The following is a 20,146-nucleotide window of genomic DNA, read 5'->3' on the forward strand; positions in this document are numbered from 1 at the left end:
GAGTATGGAGGGAAGCGGGAAATGGGGGAGTAGTGTGGGCCCTGAGATTGGGAGGGGTGGGCAGGAAGTGGGGGGCCGAGAGTGAAAGGTAAGAACTCAGAGGAAGCCAGGGGCGTGGGGGCTGGGTGAGAGGGGTGGGGGCCTGGGGCGTGGGAGTCTGGGGGCGGGTGTGGCCTCCTGGCGCAGGGAGGGACCTGGGCAGCCTCAGGCCATCTCAGGGACCCCCTGGACTGCTAAGGACGGTTGGAAAGTGGTGCCCAGCTTGGGGTGGCCTGGAGGACCCCGTTCCACCCATCTGGAGGGCTTGGCTTTGCGGACCCCCTAGTGGGAAACTTCTCTGGGGAGAGGGCCCATGCGAGGGTGGTGCGAACCTCTGGATGTGCACCTCGTGGAAACGTGTACGGGTAGGGCCCCTTCTTGATGCCCGGCTCCGAAGTGAGAGGTATCACTGCCGCCTCTCTCGCCACTGTCGTCCGATCTTCCTTCTGGGGGATGTGAGAAACTGGTTACATTTTCAGAAGCTAGTTTCAAAACTGACATTTCGGTGGGAAAAAAAAATCACAAGCGCGTTTGCCAAGGGTCCCCCGCCTTTGTAGTCCATCCTTTTTCATTCTTTTGTTACTCTTTCTTATCCGTTCTCTGCGTGTCTATTCCTCATTCACGTTTTGTTATTAGGTTACATTCAGCTTTGTCTCTCCCGGTTTCTTGCATTGATGCCCTGGGGAGTCACTGAGGTGGTCTTTACTGACTTTGGCCTGTGTGAATTCTTTTCCACTTTGGGAACTGGGTTTTCTGAAGGGAAGACAGTGGAGCAGTGGGTTCACACACAGGATTCTCCCTGCCCCTCAACTTGGAAAACCCAAAATGATGGAGCTGTGTCTATCTCCCCAGTGTTGCACCTCTTTTCTGCTGGGTCTTCTTGGGCCAGATGAGAGAGAAGGGTATCCCAGGTGGGCATTGGAGCTCAGGACAGACACTTAAGCCCAGCAGGACCGCCCACATCATAAGTATGGCCGTTCATTTGACAAGCATTAGTTGGGTACAGAACAAAGTTGGGCAACGCTTGTCAAATGAGGGTCCCATGGCTGATCCTCAAAGAGGTTCAAGGGGATTTGTCTTTTCTTGGTAAATAAACTTCTTTTGCTCTTAGAACTGTTTTACTTTTTTTGGAATTACTAGGAAGACAGTGCCGGGTTTTCCCATATATTCTACACATAATCTCCTGTCTTCTTAACGTATTTCCCTGGGAGAGTTTTTTCTTTTGTGTTTTTGTTTTGTGGATGTACTCGAAATTGTTATTAGTTACAAAGGTGACCCTTCTCTTTTACAGGTGTTTCTAACTAAAGCATTAGTCAAGAGGAGAAAGTCCATGTTTCTCAGACTGAGATCCTCAGTCTAGGATGATAAAGTCTTGGGTCTGAATTTTTTTTCCCCTATATGCTCTAGTAACGGTGGCGTGGGCTTGAGAGTGTGGGTTCTGGACTTGGCCAAGCCTGGCTGTGTTAGTTTCCCAGGGCTGCCATGACAGAATGGGTGGCTTAAACAGCAGAAGCGTATCCTCTCACAGTTTGTGGGCAGAAGTCCAAAGTCAGGGTGTCGGCTGGGCCACACTTCCTCCAGAGGCTCTAGAGGGGAGTCCTTTCTTGACCCTTCCAGCTTCCTGTGTCTCCAGGCATTGCTTGACTTGAGGCAACAGAAATCCAGTCCCTGCCACTGTCTTCACGTGGCTGTCCCCTGTGTCTCTGTGTCTTTTCCTATCAGGTTATCTGTCACTGGATTGGGGGCCCACCCTAAATCCAGGCTGATCTTGAGGTCCTTAATTATGTCTATAAAGACTCCTTTTTCCAAATAAAGTCATAGCCACAGGTTCCGGGGGTTAGGGCTTAGCCATAATTTTTAGGGTCGATGACATCGGCTAGACAGGTATCTTGCGGGTAGTTGTGGGGTCTCTGGGCCTCAGTTTCCTCAGTGGCAGTTGGTGATGACACCAGCTGTGTGACTGTGTGGCACAGCATGTTTGCTCGATAAACGAACACTTCTTTGGAGGCAGCACCTGCTCCCATGACAGGAGGGGCGATGGCCTCAGAGTTGGCCAGGGGACTGCTCGGGGGCGGGCGAGGCAGCCATAGGTCCCCAGCCTGCCTGAAGAATGCGGGCACCCCAGGAGGGACTGCTCTGAAGCCTGCCGGGGGAGTGCAAAGTCTTGGATCTGAGAGCAGGCCCGGCATGCTGGGCATGGAGGGCTGGCCGACAGTCTCCCCGTCTCCCCGGAGAAGTCAGAGATGGTCTAGCCCCTGGGGGACGTGTGGGGATGTGACCTCTGGGTGGGCGAGGGGCACTGAAGGGGCACCACGCTGCTGGGAGGAGCTTTAGGCCTTCTCTTGGGATGAACTTCCTTCCCTGGCCTCAGCATTTTCCAACCTGGACTCTCCTGGGAACTGAATGCCTTGGCCAGGTGAGAAGGCATCAGGAGCCCTGTTCTGCTCACTGTCCCTCATGAGGCGGGGTCCCGCGAGCTGCCTGTGATTCCAGACTCTCTCGGGATTCGACTCTGTGTAGGGGTGGGGTGAGGGGTCGGCCAAGACACTTGCACGGATCTCCCAGTGCCTCACATGTGAGAGGTGAGCCAGAGGTGTCCTTGGGTGCTGGTGAGGGTACTGAACATGGAGTCTGACTGATGTGTGTCACAAGCTATGATGCCTCGAACCAGTCATTTCACCTGCAGCAACACCTGTTTCCTTACCTGCAGTGACACTTACCTGTGCTCAGCCTCGGGTGCACATCTGCGACGGGAATAATGCCACTGGGGACCCGGAATGTGGGAGAAGTGTTCTGTCGGGGTGTGGAGCAAGGAGTCGGGCTGTAAAGGGTAGATCTGGCTGTGGATGGTGTGGAATGGTGAAGAGCTGGCTTTTCTAGGAGGGAATCCCTTACACTGCAGGGCTGCCCAGCCGCCTCGCGCCCCCGGCAGAAGGGAGAGGGACCCCTGGGCTGCAACTTCTGTCTCAGGCGGCAGGGCTGGGAGATGAGTGTGGGTGGCAGAACGTGAGGCCAGTTCCTGGACGTCTGCACCCTCTGTGTGGAAGAGACGACAGCTGCGGAGGGCCCGTCCCAGTCACCCTGCAGGGAGGTAACCCTCCCCACTCCTTGCCACTTGATGTCCCCCTGGCCCGTGTCCATGGCCTTGGCTATATGGCAGCCACCAAAACCAGGCCATTTTCTCTGGGCAGACGTGCCGGCTTCCCAGGCCTTGAGGAAGCTTTGGCACGGCCTCTGGTGTTCCTGGACGCGGGCTGCCCTCCCCTTGCAGGGAGGCAGCTCTTGGGGAAGCCCATCGTGGGGTGGCGAGCAGAACAGACTCTCAGTTCCTCAGCCCCACGGCGGCCTTTCTGGAGATGACTGTGCTGCTTTTCTTTCTTGGTTCACTAGCCTCTCCCCGCCCCGCTGGCTGGGAGGGATGCTCAGCAAGGCTGGCTCTGACGGGGGCTAAATTTCAGTTCGGGGGGGCCCTGCCTGGGGACGGAAACCCCAGAGAAAAACCCTCTGTAAAAGCAAGGTAGTGAATGGCAGCCTGCTGCAGAGGCAGGCACCCCATGACCCCCTTCAGTCCCACTCCCGGTACCCCCACCCCGACAGCTGCGGGGGCGGCAGGAGGGCTTGGAAGAGCCCGCCTGTGCCCAGCCTGTAGGACATTCAGTGTCAAGCAGGGATGACAACCCAGAAGGTTAGTCACATCAAAGGCATTCATGTTTCATTGGTGCCTGCCAGTCACTGTGGGCTGCTGCCATTTATTGAGCACTTACTGTGTGCCTGGCCCAGCTTATTACACTTGTGGTGACAGATGCAAATGCTTGACAGTGGGAGCAGCTGGGGAAAGATAATAGTATAAATCAAGGCCTGTGGGCAGGCGATGGCCTGTAGGCCAGGTGGAGCCTACGGCTAATTTTTTAACCCATGAGAGCAAAAGGAGTATTATACATTTCTGAAGGGTTAGTGACAAAGAAAAAAAAAAAGAAACCCAAAGAAAGAATATTCTAGAGCATAGAGTCCAGCAAAAGCTAAAATACTTACTTACTGGCCCTTGACAGTAAAAGATTGCCGACCCCTGGGGTGAATGAATGAAGCAGCAGGAGAAGGAGGAGGACGCGGGGACTCAGCCCCAGACAGGGCTGGCAGATCTGCCAGAGCTTAAGAAAAGCCGAAAAGCCCTTTGTGTACGTCTGTTTGTTTTGATTGTGAAGTGTCCTGATTGCTCAGGCCAAATAGAGTACACTTTCTGGGCTGTGCGGGCCAGTTAGCCTGACAGGTGTGACCCTTGTTGTGTGTTACCACTGGTCCTTAGAACAGTTCTGGGAGTCAGGGACTCTACTCCCATTTTATTGTTGGGAAAAAAGAGGTAAAAGGGCTTGACCAGATAACACTGCTGGCAGGCAGCAGAGCTGGCTCTCGAGTTCACAGCTGGTGGACCCTCTGTTTTACTGCAGACTGCTTCGGTGAGAAAGGATGGTTAGGATTCAGTTTATCTGTGTGTAGCAGTGGTTTGAGCAAGAAGACATTTCGTTTCTTGTGCTAAAGTCTAGAGATTGGCGAACCAGTGCTGGTGTGGAAGCTCTGTTCCAGGAAGTCCTTGGACCCAGGACCCTGCAGGTCCTAGGGTGAGGTCTTCTCATTGTGGATCAACGTGGTGGCTGGAGTCCAGCTATTACACCCTGGTTTCCAGATAGCAGGATAAAGGGAGGGACAAAGGATGCCAAGGGCATTGCCAGGTATCTGTTAGGGAAGGTTCCCAGAAGCTGGTCCTGGATGCTTCTGCTTTCATTCCATTGGCTAGAGTGCAGTCTCGTGGCCACCGCTAGCTGCAAGGGAGCGTGGGAAATGTAGTCTTTAGTCTGAGTGACCCTGTGCTCAGCTAATTTCAGGGTTTCTCTTTCTGTGGGAGAAAGGGAGAATGGACACTGGGAGGCAGTCACCTTGGCCACAATAGGTAGGACGTGGATGTAGCCACCAGAGTTCTGGGAAGGATATTACTGGTTTATGGAAAGATGCTCAGGTGGGGAGGTGGGACCAGCCTGGTGAGGAATGGAGGAACTGAAGGATGGGTAACAGTGTGGTCAAGAGCTGCGTCCTGTTTTTCATGAGGGCCTCACGTGATAAGAAGGGTATTTCTGAAGGTTTCTCTGGCAGCAGGTTACAGTGTAGACAGGAACAAGGAAAGAAGCCTGTGGAAGCTTCCCGACTAGAGAACACAACAGGAAAGTAACCGAATAGTTTCGCCTTAGCCTGTTTTTGAAGCGTGTCAGAGGCCAGGAGTTGTGTTTTGGAATTCTGCCCGGGGCACTGGGGACGAGATGGCAAAGGCCATGACCCACAGCCAGGGGTCATGAGTGACCTGCTGGAAGGGTTTGCTCCACTGTGTGGTTAAAATAAAAGGAGACTCCCGGTGTTTTTAAAATCGGGTGATTTCACATTAAAATCTGGCTTTGTACTTCTGAAAACTCAGAACAGCCGGCAACCCTGGGCCTGCACACCCCAAGGTGGAGTTGGGCGGCCGTGCCACCTTCAGAAGGGGCAGGCACCCCGATTGGCTGGAGTCCCCTCTCTCCTTGCCACTACCCCAGCACAGGCCTTGCACCACTAGCCATTTGCCCTGTCACTTGCAGTGACTTGTTTCTTATAGAGATGTTTCTCTGAACCTGGGTTTCCATCGGCTATGGGAAAACATCTCTTACCCTAAGCCCACGCTCTTCTTCGGCCCCTGTTCTCCCTCTGGGTGGCTGGGTTTGAGCCCTGTGGAGCTGGGGGCTATTACCCCAGCCCAAGCTGACCTGGCTCCCAGCCCTGGGCCCCACCTACTGCCCACCTTCCAAGCCCCTCCCCTTCCTCGCCTTCCCCTTCTCCTGTGTAGGCCCACAGGCCCTCACTGGCAATTTGGAATGCCAGAGTTCTGAAGACCTGACTTCCTGCTCATTTGACAGCAAGATCTTACCTGACCCAAACTCGGGCAAAATCCCCGCTGAGCTGCCTCATGGGGCTCACTATAATCTCAGTGGATCCAGTTCAGGATGACTATTCACACGTTTCCCTGCAAAGCCGTGATTGGTTACAGATGTTGCCTGTACTCTGCTGAGGATAATTCATGTTATCGGTACCTTGTTACCTGTTTTCGAAGCTGATGAGTTTGTCATCTGAAACACACTGGGCCCCATGTGTTTCAGGCCGGGACTGAGGGCCTGGCATATACCCACAATGGGTTGTATGTGAGACCACAGGTGGAAAGTGGTCGGCGCCACGAGTAGTACCTGGCAAGGAGGCACTGGCAGTAGGTGTGGGGGTCTGGATAAGGTGGGCTTGCGGGGCCTTTCTGCGGAAGTAGGAGTACGGCGTGAACTCACTGGTGATTCTGAGGGGCCAGGCCTGGGACCAGGTCAGATCTAGCAGAGTCAGGGAGGCAAGGGAACTCTCGGCAGCAGGCGTGGTTCCTTTCCCGGGGAGCCTGGGAGATGGTGAGTTTGCCAGGACATGGGGAGAAATACGCATCCCAGACAGGGAGGGATGGAAGGCCAGACCTGGCTGCTCCCATGGAGGCTGGAGGCTTGGGGGGGACTTTGGGCAGCTCAGAGCTGAGGCTCTCAACCTGAAGTCCTTGGAGGGCCCCTGAGGTGGTATCCCGTGATCCTTTGAAATGGTATGCAGTTTGCGTAAGGGAAGAGGGACCAGAGTCAGTAGCTGTGACCTTGGACACGCCTCCTTGGCTGTAGGACAGGGGTGACAGCAGGACCTCTCTGGAGGGAACACTTGTAAGATGCTTAGTTCTATGTGGTTCTGGTAAACTGTGGTCGTGGCCCTGCTGTTGGGTCTCTGTGCATTTTTCTGGGGAGAGACTCCCTTGCTTTTGACTGGCCTCAGAGGGGGACCTGAGAAAGTCTGTCAGCCACTGGAGGACAGCCCCAGATTGGGGAGTGGAGTCGATGCCCCTGGCTTGTGAGGGATGGGGGTGGTCAGTGGGAGAGGTGGAGGCTGTGTGTGTGTGTGTCCAGACACGGGAGTGGCTTTGAATGGACATGAGGGCCAAGGAGAGGTCACTAGATTTCTGATTCAGAGGAGCAGCCATCTGAGGGCTGGGTGGGGGAGGGTGGACCTGGGCAGATGGCAGGTCTGGGGAGGGTGGGGTGGGAAGGGAGTGGGGGCCTGACCTCACCCATGATGGCAGGGCCCATCAGCAGTTCCTTGAAGATGAGGAGACCTCAGCTTTCATTCTTTCACTGGAAACACGTATTCAGAGTGGACTTGCTGTCTCTTTATCGTGGTCCTTAACCGTTTGTCTAACTTTAAACAGCAAAAATACACTGAGCATCCGCCGAGCGCCAGGTAGTGTTTGAAGAGCTGGGGGTAAGCACATGGGACCACACTGGGGGGTCTCAGGGTGTGTGTGTGACAGGCGCTAAGTCAGCAGTCACCCAGACTCTCTGGTGGTCAGTGCCTTGAAGAAGATAAAATGAGCTGAGGCTTGAGAATGCTGGGGGCAGGGCTGCTGGAAGTGGGGGCAGGGGCGGGGGGGCTGGTCAGGGTTGGTCCCACCCAGAATGGGGCATTAAAGCCATGGGGAGAAGAGCACCTCACCGTCGGTGGGACGGCAAACTTTGCCTCAGTTTCCTCAGCTGTAAGATGTGGATCTTTGTAGCATCTACCTTGGAGGGTTGCTGTGAGTTGTGAGTTCATAGAAGTAAAGTGCTTAAAATAGTGTCTTGCTCAGCAGGCGGGAAGACCAGCTGGTTCTGAGGGCCCGCACGGCCAAGGGCAGCCAGCAGCCAGTGTGGCTGGAGCCGGGCAAGCGGGGGGAGGCCCCAGCAAGGGGCTTGGCGCTTATTCCCAGAGTGTTCCCCAGGGAGGGAACTGACACCTGTGGTTGTGCCTGGGCTCAAGCCCAGTTCTGTCCCCGTCCTTTCCTAGCAGGGCAGTCCTGGGCGCATGATTCAGCCTCCCGAATCTCAGCTTCCTTGTTGGTGGGGAGGTTTCACTGAGGGGCTTGGCTGGTGCCTGTAGGCGCAGCCCTGCACGATCAGACACCATCCCCGGCCCCGGCTCACTCCGAGTCTTGGGGAGCAGAGAGAAAGCGGACGAGGAACCCCTTCTCCTCGCTTTGGGGGGGTGTAGCCCAGGAGCCAACCTGAAGAGAATAGGGTAGAAGGCCACCAGGCAGAGAGAGTTGAGGTGGGGAGGAGGGAACTCCCAGGGCTGGGGGCAGTGGCTCAGCTGGGGTGCCGGCCTCTCCCGGGAAGCTGGGGTCCACTCTGTTTCTGGGTCAGTTGTGCTCTCCTGGGTCCCTGTCTCTCGTCAGGCCCAGGGGCAGGCCTGCTTTACATTGCTGGGCTGGAATGCTCTGCTTTCCCCCTCCTGGTCTGCAGCAGCCTTCTCTGGGTCAGAAGCAGCTGGAGGTCATGATTGGCATAGATACGGCCTGGAGTCTTGAGTTGACCTGACCTTGTGACCCTGGACAGGTGACCCCGGCCAAATGACCCCAGTTCTCCCTTCAGTTCCCGCCTGGAAAATGGAGAGTGGTTTTGAGGGCTGCTCTTAACCCCGCGAACCCAGCAGCTGAATAACATGGTGTAAGATATTGGTCTCCCACCCGTGCTGAGTGGTCTGGAAGAGGCGCTGTGTCCCAGGTGGGGGTGATCACGAAAGCCTGGGACAAGTAGGGGGAGAGCCAGGAGGGGCATAAGAGGTGACCTTGGCGATCCTGCCCAAGCCCCTCCTGGTCCCGATGACTCACTTTGTGCATTCACGCTCCTGTTTTCTCACTTCCGGGACTTGCTTGGGAAGCTTTGGCATTCAGGGTCCTGGGAACAGTGCAGGGCGGGGCCGTTGGCACCCCTCACATCTACACAGAGAAACCATGGCGCCTACCCTGAGCTTGTTACGCTACACAGCTCTGACTTTTGGTTTAAGAATCCCAAGTCCCTAACTCTCTCACATCCACCGCTTTTGTTCCCTGAAAACCAGTTATATGAAGGAAATTGAAACCAAGGAAATTGAGACCAGGCTCCACCTAGGCCTGCAGGAGTTGGAACGGAGACTCCGTGGCCCTCACATGTCTCTTGGGGTGGGTTATTCTTTAGATCACCTATTTTAATTGTTTAATCAACACACACAGGTGCCCGGGCCTTAGGTGCATGTGACGATTGTGTGCAGCCTTGTAACCACCACCCAAAGTGAGACCTAGAACCTGTCCCCCAGCCTCTGGGTGGGTTTTGTTTGGTCAGGTGGGTCTGTCCCCTGATTCTAGGCAGGGCATTCTTGAAAACAGGTCCAGACTGGTGGCCAGAGTGGGGGCCCCACCCCCACTCCTTGCATTGTTTGGGGGGAGAACCCCTTTTATTCCCTCTTTTTGTCTGTCTCTTTCAAACGATTCATCACCCACAGCTTTGGTGAGAGTGGGTCTCGACTGTTTTCTTTAAGATTGTTTGGCAGATTTGGTCCCCCGTTAATTGTGTCCCTGTGGCTGGCGTTCATTTTTGCTGGATGTGTTACTCATGCGATGGTTTTGTGTATAGAATCCTCCCTGACAACACAGGAACCGGTGGGATTCTGGTGGGTGGGCCGCGGGGACCCTGGCAGATCAGTGCTCTAATGAAAAAGGGATGCTCTCCTGACCACCCCCCACAGGGGGCCTGAGAATAAATAATCAAAGGCAGGTTGGGGGGCTTCTTGCAGACCCAAGAGAGACATTCCAGAAAACTTGCCACGTTCTTCCCTGAGCTGGAAGGGAAGGCAGAACAGGCTGGGGCTTTCAGTCTTCTCTTATGTGTCCTGGAGGTCCCTCCGCAGAGCCTGACTCTGGTTTGAGCCCTCGGTGTGACTGGAGGTTGGCGTCCCTAGTGTTGGATGAGCCCCAGGTCGGGATACTGGTGGGACTCCTGGCCTCAACTCCCTCCCATCCCCACCCCCAGGCGCTACTTATTGGCGCTTCCAGGCCCTGCCAGGCTAACGTTTGCTGAGCATGAACATGGGGCAGACGGGAGCCGTGCTGGGCACTTTGCGTTCACTGACTTGCCTGTCAGGCCAGTCCCGTGGGGGCCAGCATGACCACAGATTTTCCCGTTTTATAAGCAAGGAAACTGAGGCACCCAGTGGTGGGTGGCAGTCGGATGTGAGCTCCGGTTTGGCCTTGTCACCCTAGCTCAGCCCTGGGTCCCTCGGGCGCTGGTGAGGAGTCAGTGCCATCAAGGAGAATTAGCTCCCAGCCCTTCTGGTCCGTGTCCCATGTCAGGGCAGTGGCCCTTGTGGAGCCCAAAGCCGGTCTTTCCTCATTCCTGCCTAATGTCAGGCAGCCTCTGTCCCCTCCCGCCTGGGCCACATCTGGAGTCACATCTGGTGAGGCAGCTGCTGGCTGGGCGGGAAGGGGCCCTCCTAACTCAAACATCCTGTTCTCTGAGCCCGGAGACAGGGCTGGAGGGACTCCTGGAGGGCCTCAGGACATCCTGTTCCCCCTCTGGGCCAGTAGTCAGACTTTTCTGTCCAGATGGGGCTCTGCCGGGGCTCCAAGTGGGCCTCAGTCCCCTGAGCTCGTCCCCTCCATCACTCCTCTGCCCTGTCCTCCAGCCTCTTCCGGTTTGGCCTTCCTGTAGCCACCCTGGTCTGAGGGTTGAGGCCCCTCCGCTGGCCGGAGAGGGAACACATTTGTGTTCCCCAGACACTAACTGGCGTAGCACACCGTCCCTGGCAGCAGCAGAAGCTGGTGTGCAGAGTGGGTCCACCACCCTGAGCCTGGTCTCCTCCTGCTCCTTGACAGGCCTCATTCCAGCCCAGCCTTTGAGGCCTCCCCTGCCCACCTTGGTCCTCATAGAGCACTGCCTGCCCAGCTCCTGCTGTCACAGGTGGTGGAGACCTTCAGTGACGCCACCCAGCCTCAGGAGGCAGGCACCACCACCTCCCTGTAGTGAGGGCTCAGGGGTTGGCGCTTGCCATCCACGGTCAACCAACCAGGCCTCCGTCTGCCTGGGCCCAGAGCCCATGTCCTTCCCAAAGCCCTGATCAGGGTCCCCCACAGCTCCCAGGCCTGCTGTCCTCCCCGGAGCCTGGGGTCAGGTTTGGCTGTCTTTGACAAGCTGCCAGGTCCCCAGGCTGGGCCACTCTGAGCATGTCAGTTCTCAGTGCCTCAGTTTCCCCTCTTGAGACTGAGCTGGGGGTGTCCCAGAAGGTGGTGGTTGGGAGCATTAACTGAGGCCCTGCACTGTGTTAGGCATTTGCCTGGTACCACATACAGCAACAGCCTCAAAGTCACGGCCAGAGAAGAAAGGCCGGGCTGAGGGGGCTGGCAGCCCAGCCCTGTGGAGCGAGGGTCTGTGAAGCGAGGGTCTGTGGCGGCTGGTTTTGTTGCCTGTGCTCCCCCTCACCCCCCATAATTATCTGCTAAGCCCCCGTGCTTTCAGGGGCCCAGGAACCCGGCGCACATCTGCTGTTCCCTTTGTAGCTCACACAGCCCCGGGCTGCGGGCTGATTAGCATGGGTGGGGGGACGTTCGCACGTACTGGCTCCCGCCCAGCTGGGGCCCCTAGTGGTCTCTTCAGGAAAGCCCAGCCTTTTCTTTGTCTGGTCCTTCTTCTCTTGTGGTTGCCCTTCTGCACACCCTACAATTAGACTCATCTTCGGGCCCCCTCAACCAGGCCTGCAGGACCAGAAGCCTCCAGCCCCTGAAGGCAGAGATGCCCCCCCTTCAGCGCCCCCCTCCCGGGACCAGCCCTTTGAGAAGGGTCCCTGCTGACGCCCCCTCTCTGGCCCCTGAAGCGCTGAAGCCAGTGCTGACTTAGGAAGTTTGGGTGTCTCTGGCGTGGGGGCCCTTCAGGCTGTGGTCAGCCTGCCAGCCAAGGGGTGGGCTGCTGTTATTGTGAAATATTTTCCAAGGAATAAGGGATAATACAGCAAACACCACGAGCTTCCACCCCCACATTAAGAATTTAAATGTTGCCCGCAGAGCAAAGGACCCCCTGTCTTGTCCCCTCCCCGGGAGGTAGCCTCACGTTCAGCTGGCCCTGGTGGTTAGCCTTCACGAGGGGCCCTTTGATGTAGCCTGAAGACCCAGCCTGGACCCTTTGAAACCTAAAATAAAAAGACCTTCCCTAGCACGGTATGCAGCTGGTGCCCTCAGCCTCAGCCAGGTGACTGCTTCTGTGTCTGAGAGGCCTGTGCGGAGCCTGGTCTGGGAGCCCGATGTCTAGTCTTGAGCCCAGCATGGCCTTGTGACCAGAATTCTCTCTGGGACACCTCCAATCTCTGCCTCTGGCCAGAGTACCTTGGGGACATAGGGCCTGAGACGTGTGCTTTGTGCTCAGAACACCTGCTATATGCCTGTGAGTCTTGGGCTGGGCACAGGGTATGTCAGTCCTTATGCCAGTGTTGAGCGATGCGTTATTATTTTATTTTTCTAGACCTGAAAGCTGAGGCTTGTGGCCGTGGGAGGTGGGGGTCCAGGTGGCAGAGCCCGGGTTTCAAACCTGGGTCTAACGAACTCCAGAGCCGGAGTTCTGGGAACTGCACCTCACTGTGTGGCTTCCCTGGCCGGGGGAGAGGGACTGCCTTGGTCTTAAAGAAACCCAAGTCTCCAGTGGCCCAGTCCCCTGGCCTGGCCCCACCAGCGGCCCATCCTCCGTCACACCCACTGAGGGGGGTGGCTTGGGTGCTGGCCTGCTCTGGGAGAGACAGTCACCAGCTGAGAAGCCATGGACTTGACAAGGGGAGGGTTCGCTCAGGACCAGTTCGGGAGCCGGGTCTGAGCAGGGTCTGAGCGGGGCTCTTAGTCAGCCCTGCTCACTCCCGAGAGGGCCCAGGGGGCCCAGACCGCTTGAGTGGGTGCCAGGCCTCCCCTGCTGTCACGATTGCCTTTGGTCGGGTTATCTTTGGGGAACAGGGTAGAAATTCAAACTGCTGAGGAGGGTGTGACATGAAAAGTCCATCTCTTCCTCCCTCCCGCTCCGGGCCTGTCCCCCACGCTGCCTTCTGGCGTGACTTTCCTGCCCGGTTTTTCAGGCGCATACAGGCTTGCGGGCATAAATCTTCGCAGGAACCCACTATGCTCAAGGTTCTCCACGTTGAAACAATGGAGAGGGGGTGCCCACTGAAGAGCACGCCTCCTTTCCAGACACGGCCCCTGAAGTCATTTCAGTATTTCTTTGTAGACAAGCCCCAGGCACGCAGTGCGCCTGGCCCTCCCCTCCCGGCTCCCCGCCTCTCAGGTTTACACCGTCTGCCCCTGACAGTGCGGCTCAGTCGTCTTAACACGGCAGCGTCCCCAGGTTGAGATCTATGTCTTTTCATCGGCTATACCTTCATTCACTCATTCAGTGGATATTTAGGCTTTTCTGCTGCTTTGAGCAGTCCTGTATCCTGGTGTATCTTTCCAGACATTTATAAGCAGAGCTATAGACTAAGGCCCCGCAAGGGCACTTCTGGGTTGGAAGTCTCAAAGAGATCGCCCTGGGAAGAGATGCCCAGACCGGGGCTACCGCAGTGTGCCGGGAGCTCTGGGTGCTCGGGGAGGGGTGCCGGTCTGGGATTCACCCGGGACAGGGCCAAGCCAGAGGGGCCCAGGGTGACCTCATGGTCCTCAAATACCCCAGGACTGGGCAGTGTGGCAGCAGCTGCTCGGAGCGTCTCCGAGGACAGCACTGGAGGAGCCGGCTTAGGTTACAGCGGAGAGGGAGCCAGGCTGGGTTAGGATTCCTGGGGCAGGATTCTCTTCTGAGACCGTAACAATGGCTGCTCCCGATTATTAAGTACTTGGTACCTTACTACTACCTCCACTATCTCAGGGAATTCTCACTGCAGGGAGGGTTTTACCTTCATTTTATCCACATGTCACAGATGGGGCTTCCGAGGTTGGGGATGAAGGCAGGTGGTGGGCTGTGCCGTGATCACCATTGGACAGAGGAGGAAACTGAGGCCCGCAGCCACACATCTGGAGGGCAGCATGTTTGGCACTGATCCCGGGTCTTCCTTGATGCCCATCATTTTAACCACTGCCCTCTCGGCCTTTCCTGCTGGATGAGCGGGGAAGGGTCTCTCCCCTCACCTGGACACTGGGGGCCATGCCACCGGGGACAGAGGGAAGCTCCTGATGCTCACAGTTTGGAAACCCGGTTCCTGCTGCCAGGGCATTGGGACCTGGGGCCTCTGGGAGACAGGAGGCCCTTGGAGGAAGGTGAGCCCTGCGTCCTACAGGGCCTGGCTTGCCACCTCCCCAAGGCAGCCTATGGTCCGGATTGCACCAGGCAACCCGTGTAGCCGACCCCAAAGCTCCCTCCAGCCCGGCTTGCCCTGTCTTCTCCCTGGTGCCGGCTGCCTCCCTGTGGCGCCTGGGAGCGCAGGAAGGCCGGGCCTGGCCAGCCTGTTCACTGCTGGTGCCCACACTTGGCACCACGCTTGCAGGGAGGGCCGCCAGTGAGCCGATGGCCTGAGCAGAGGGCTGCCGGCGGGTGGGCCGAGGGGAACACCTTGATTTTTCCACACCTCGTCCTCCTCCTCACCCCGCTCTCCTCTCCTGTGGAATATTTTCCTCTGGAAGGTGAACAACCTGTGTTTTATTTGGCAGTATGAGGCGATTTAATAAAAGACCTCACATTTGAACGAGCATTCTCCCCCGCCCCCAAGTCAGCCAAGATAAATAGCTTTAATTATTCCACATTTGTGGTTGTAATAGTTTTCCCGCTAGAGAGGCAGGGACTTGAAATGTGGCCCTCTGTGCGTGTGTGTGCGTGTGCGTGTGCGTGTGCGTGCGCGCGCGCGCTTCTTCCCCCTGAGCTGGTGGCTGCTTTGTTATCTTGCGTTCCACCTCTCTGTCCTCTGGGAGGCAAAGTTCCTCATCTTACACTTTGGATCTGTCCAGCCTGAAGGGCCCGAGGACCCCCTGCTTGTTCCAGAGCAGAGGGGAGAGGGAAAGAGCACAGTAGTCACCGTGGGGCCACCCAGTGCCCAGCGGCTTTCAGTAGTTAAGTGACCTTCTCCAGGCCACGCACGCCATTAGGGCTCGGGCACCAGGACCCCCTCTCCAGCTGCCTCCTGCACGCAGGGAAGGGGCCCAGCCTCCCTGATGCCAGGCCCTGGGGGTGATGTGCAGGTCGGCATCCCCAGGTGCTGGGTGCTGGGCCACCCACGTGCAGAGCCCTGGGTCTGTGCAAGGCGGCTGTTAAATAAGGAGCCACCCTGCAGTCGGGGCTCATCCAGGAAGTGCTGGAGAACCTTGGAGGAGGTGGCAGGGACTCGGGGGAAGAGAGCAGGAATGCCAGGGAGGGTCAGAGGAGCACGGAGGCTGGACAGAAGTCCTGCCCCTGGTCTGGAGGCTGGTGAGGTCAGCATGGCTCGATGGGAAGCTGGGGATGGGGGACACGTGTCAAGGGGCTTGTGAGCCCCATAAGGAGTTTGGGCTTGTTCTAGAAGCTTCTAGGAAACTGGAGAGTTGCAAGTGGTGGAGAGAGAGGAGAGAGTACAGCAAATCACTGCATTAGATGCTGTGACTGGGAGATGGCTGGAGGTTGGCATGTCCCCTAGGTCATCTGGTGAGTGTCCCCAAGAGAGTTTATCTGCCTCTCCTTGAGGCCGCCAGCTCTTTCGAAGCCCTCCTGGGTGCCAGGGCCTGGTTTAGGCTCAGGAATGAGGGTGGCGAGCAGGGAGCCTCTGTGCCTCAGCATCCCCCAGGTTCTGTTGTCCTGGGTCCCCGTGATGCTGTCCAGAGAGCCAACAAGGAGGGGCATCCAGGTTGGCGCAGTGCTGGGCAGGGAGCAGCCACCTGCTTCCCAGCCTCCCTCTTCTCCTGCTCCTGCAGCCCTGGCCCTCTCCAGCACGTGGTCCCTCTGGTGCTGCCCCTGGCTGTGGGGGCAGCCAGACTCCTGAGCCGCAGGTCCCTCTGAGCTCCTCCATAGCCTTCCTACAAATCGCCTATCTTGCCTGGGAGTCTATCTCTGCAACCTCCCTGGGCCACAGCCATGCTGTCCCAGTCACCCCCATTCTCCCTGCTGGGCTCCTACAAGGAAAAACACTGCTCCTGTGTGTGTCGCCTGCTCTCAGGACTCACACTGAGCACTTACGATCACCAGGTGTTGGGGAGTGTCCCCGCACACCAAGCAGTTCTCTGGCACTGTCTACCTGGAAGTGGTGTCAGATCCCAGAGGTTGAGGGCTCAGCCCCACTAGGCTGTACACACCCCGCTTCAGATGCCAATCGCAAGTTCAGTTCGATTAATTTGCTGCAGCAATTCACAAAACTCAGGAAAACAATTTCCTTCCTAGATTACTGGTTAATATAAGAGTATACAACTCAGGAACAGCCAGATTGAGAGGTGTGTAGGGCAAGGTGCGTGGGAAGCAGTGCAGGGCAGCTGTGCCCTCGTCGGGCGTGCCACCCTCCCGGCACCCCAACATGTTCACCAACGCAGAAGCTCTCCCGAACTCTGTCCTTTTGGGGTTCTATGGAGGCTTCATTATGCAGGCATGACTGATTAAATCATTGGGATTTGGAGACTGAGGAGAGGGGGACTGAAAGTTCCAACCCTCTGATTACTTGATTGGTCCCCCTGGCAACCAGCCCCATCCCTAGGGGCTTTCTAAAAGTCACGTACCCCGGAGCGGTTGAAAGGGGCTTACGTGAATCATAAAAGACACCTTTATCCTTCTTACCACTTGGGAAATTCCAAGTTTTAGGAGCTCTGTGCCAGGAACAGGAACAAAATATATGTTTATTATGAATTACCATATCACAGCCCCCCTCTTCTGCTTTCCCATGTGCTGTTTCCTTTTGCTGGAGAATTTGTTCCCAGCCTCTTTCCCTGGCTGGGGCAGGTGCCATCTCGAGCCTCCCACAGTACCCCGGTTCCCCTGGCGCAGTGCCTGTCATCTGGGGATCCTCATCCGTCTGGCCCCCCGGCTGTCCTCACCCGCTCTGGGACAGGGAGGGTGTCTCCGCTCACTCCACTGCCGAGTCTGTAATTAAGTTTTATGGGTGCATAGCCACGCTCCTTTACATAGTCTGTGGTGGAGCTGAGGACAGCAGCAGAGATTAAATGTCCCAAAAAGCTGAAAATATTTACTGTCTGGTCCTTGACAGATCAAGTTGGCCGCTGCCTGCTCCAGGGAGCACTGATAGGCTGTGTGCACACTGGCTGGGAGCGCAGACCTGGGGCCCATCTACTTGGCCACTCGGCCACTCACTGTGTGGCCTTGCGCGAGATGCCTAACCTGTCTGAGCGCCTTTGCTCATCTGAGCCAATGTGGGCAGTGATGGTAGATGTAGCACAGGGTGCCGTGAGGGCTGCGTGGGAAGCGCAGGAACAGGGCCTGGCCCTGGGAGGTTGTTCCTCACGATCTGACCTCCCAGCCCCATCCCAGTCTCAGCAGGGTGGTGCTGGGCCTGGCTGCCCGTGGAAACTCCGTGTTCCTAACTTGGATGCTCAGGGGCCTTGCTCCCCTGGGAGCAAGACGGATGGGGTGGTTTTCTACTCACCCCGCTGCTCCCACTCACCCTGAGTGCTGCTGACCCTGTGGAGTTGTCCCTGGCTATTCTGGCCACTCGTCCTCTGGCCCCAGAGCTTCCGCAGGACAGATGCGCAGGCCCGCCCCCGGTGTCAGGCCGCGTCCAGGAGCAGGGCAGACACCTTTGCGGTGGCTGTGGCGTGACTAACACTCCTCCGGCCAAGCTTGTTTCCCTTTCGCTGCCCCGTTCAGCCAGTGGGCCTGCCCCATCACTGCTGGGAGGAGCAGCACCAGCACTGCCTCCCGCCCGCAGCCCCCTTCGTGGTTGCCACAGTTACAGCGTCATGCCAGCCTGCCAGCCCCTGTCCTGCTTCCTGCCCCCCGCCTCTCCAGGCCCTGTGCACTCAGCCCCCTAATCCACCGGCTGAGGTGACAGGTGGTACTTTCTGGATTGGTTTCTGGAGGCAGAGCTCAGAGACCAATTCTGCCTCTTCCATGCTCACCCGCTGATAAAGGGGGGACTTGAGAGGATGGTGCCAGCCTTTGAGTCTGCTAGGAGCTTGCCTGATGGACAGGGCTGCGCCATTCCTGAGTCCAGGCCCCGTGGGCTCTGGGCCCTTTCACTGGGAGTGGTGGTAGGGGAAGCTCTCTGCCTCCTGGGGGGGAACAGGAGTCAGGCTGTGCCTGCCAGCGCTGCTCCACCTGGCAAGCCTGAGCCCCAGGTGCAGCGATCAGCTGGCAGGGGTGGTGGGGGAGGGAAGAGGGGGAGCAGCATGTGCAAAGGCCCGGAGCCCTGCCCACTGAGGACCTGCCCGTTGAGTGTGGCCATGGGAAAGGGCTGGAGAGAGGAGGGGCTGATGAATGTGGGTCCTTGACTGCCAGTGCCAGAGCTTGGACTTCTGAGGCTTTTAAAAGGGGTAGGAGCCTGGTCCAGCTTTCTTGTGGTTTGTCAAGTATTCACCAAGCACCTCCTGTGTGCCAGGGACTGGCCCCTGAGGGTATAGCTGTGACATACAAAACTCTGGCTCCTTGGGCTTTGGTTGTCCCACCCGTGATGGGACAGGTCAAGTGGCCTCCAGCCCCAGCTTCCCTGGCCCAAGCCTGGGCCCTCTGGATGCAGCCAAGCTTCGCTTGGCCACAGGTCCTTGTGGTCGCCTGCCTGGCGCCAGGTTGCAGGGGGTGCCTAGGGCAACTGGTCAGGTTGCCAGGCTGCTCTGTAAACAGGCCATCCCTGGTCTTCTCGCTGCCACACAAGAGCAACCAACAGATCGGCTCTTTCCTGGCCCAAGAGTGGGCCCGGGTACCACCTCAAGGTTTGGGGTCCCTTCCTGAGACCCACTTATAGCTGGGCTTGGGAGCATCCTGTCTTGGGTCCCCTGTGGGTGTGGCGTGGCTGTGAGCCTGGGGCTGGCCTGCCACTATGGTTTTCCCTCTTGCCTGCTGTCAGGAGGCTGGCTGTGCCCTGCTTCCCCCACCCCAGGAAGGTGGCACTGGCTCCTGAGGTGTGAGGCCATCTGGCAGAACCCAGGCTGGGGCCCCAGGGGCTCTCCTCCAGGCTTAGGACTGAGACTACACGAGGGGAGACCAGGGGGCCCAGCAATCACCCTTCATGCTGAGATTCACCCACTGCGGACATTTTTCTTTTTCTATTGAGGTAAAATTCACATAACATAAAACAAACTACTTTGAAGCATACAATTTAGTGGCGTTTAGTACATGCACTGTGCAGGTAACCATCATCTCTATTTCCAAAACATTTTTATCATCCAAAAAAAAACTTTGTATCCATTAAACCGTGGTTCCCCATTCTCCTGCCCTCAGCCCCTGGGAGTCACCAGTTTGCTTTGTGGATTTACTGGTTCTGGATATTCCATACAAATGGGATTGTACCCCTGTGACTCCTGTGCCTTGCCCCCGTCACTTAGCATGTTCATCCCTGTGGTGGCGTGTGTCAGGACTTCATTTCTTTTTATGGCCGAATAATACTCCGTTGTATGGATGGACCATATTTTGTTTATCCAGTCATTAGTTGATGGACATCTGAATTGTTTCTACTTTTGGGCTCTTGTGAGGGGTCCCACTTCGAGTATTTGCATACAAGTATTCGTTTGAATACCTCCTTTCAGTTTTTTTGGGTTTGTACCTAGGAGTGGGATTGCTGAGTCAAGTGGTAATTCTGTGTTTAACTTTTTGAAGAACCGCTGAACCGTTTTCCACAGCGGCTGTACCATTTTAAGTTCCCGCCAGTAAGGTTATGAGGGTTTCAATTTCTCGCCAACATTTGTTGTTTTCTCCTTTCTTGTTTTAAATTATAGCCATCCTGCTAGGCATCTAACTGTGGTTTTGATTTGCATTTCCCTAATGACTAATGATGGCAAGCATCTTTTCATGTGCTGGCTATTTGCATATCTTTGTAGAAACATCTCTTCAAGTCTTTTGCCCATTTTTGAGTTGGAATATCTTTTTGTTAAGAGTTCTTTATATATTCTGGACAATAGGTCCTTATCAGGTATATGACTTGTAAATATTTTCTCCCATTCTGTAGATTGTCTTTTCACTTTTTTGATACTGTCCAACAATATAAAAAGCTTTTGATGAAAGCCAGTTTATATAGTTTTTCTTTAGATACTCTTGCTTTTGGTGTCATATCTAGGAATCCACTGCCAAATCCAAGGTCTTAGAGATTT

General features: G+C 56.3%; 1 protein-coding gene across 3 annotated transcripts in view; it reads left to right on the forward strand.

Annotated features, from left to right (window-relative positions):
• The window catches only part of CARM1 (coactivator associated arginine methyltransferase 1), a 38,020-nt gene that overhangs the window by 579 nt on the left and 17,295 nt on the right, over positions 1-20,146 (forward strand). The window lies entirely within an intron of this gene.

The sequence above is a fragment of the Camelus bactrianus genome, chromosome 22, assembly GCF_048773025.1.
Source record: "Camelus bactrianus isolate YW-2024 breed Bactrian camel chromosome 22, ASM4877302v1, whole genome shotgun sequence".
Taxonomy (NCBI): domain Eukaryota; kingdom Metazoa; phylum Chordata; class Mammalia; order Artiodactyla; family Camelidae; genus Camelus; species Camelus bactrianus.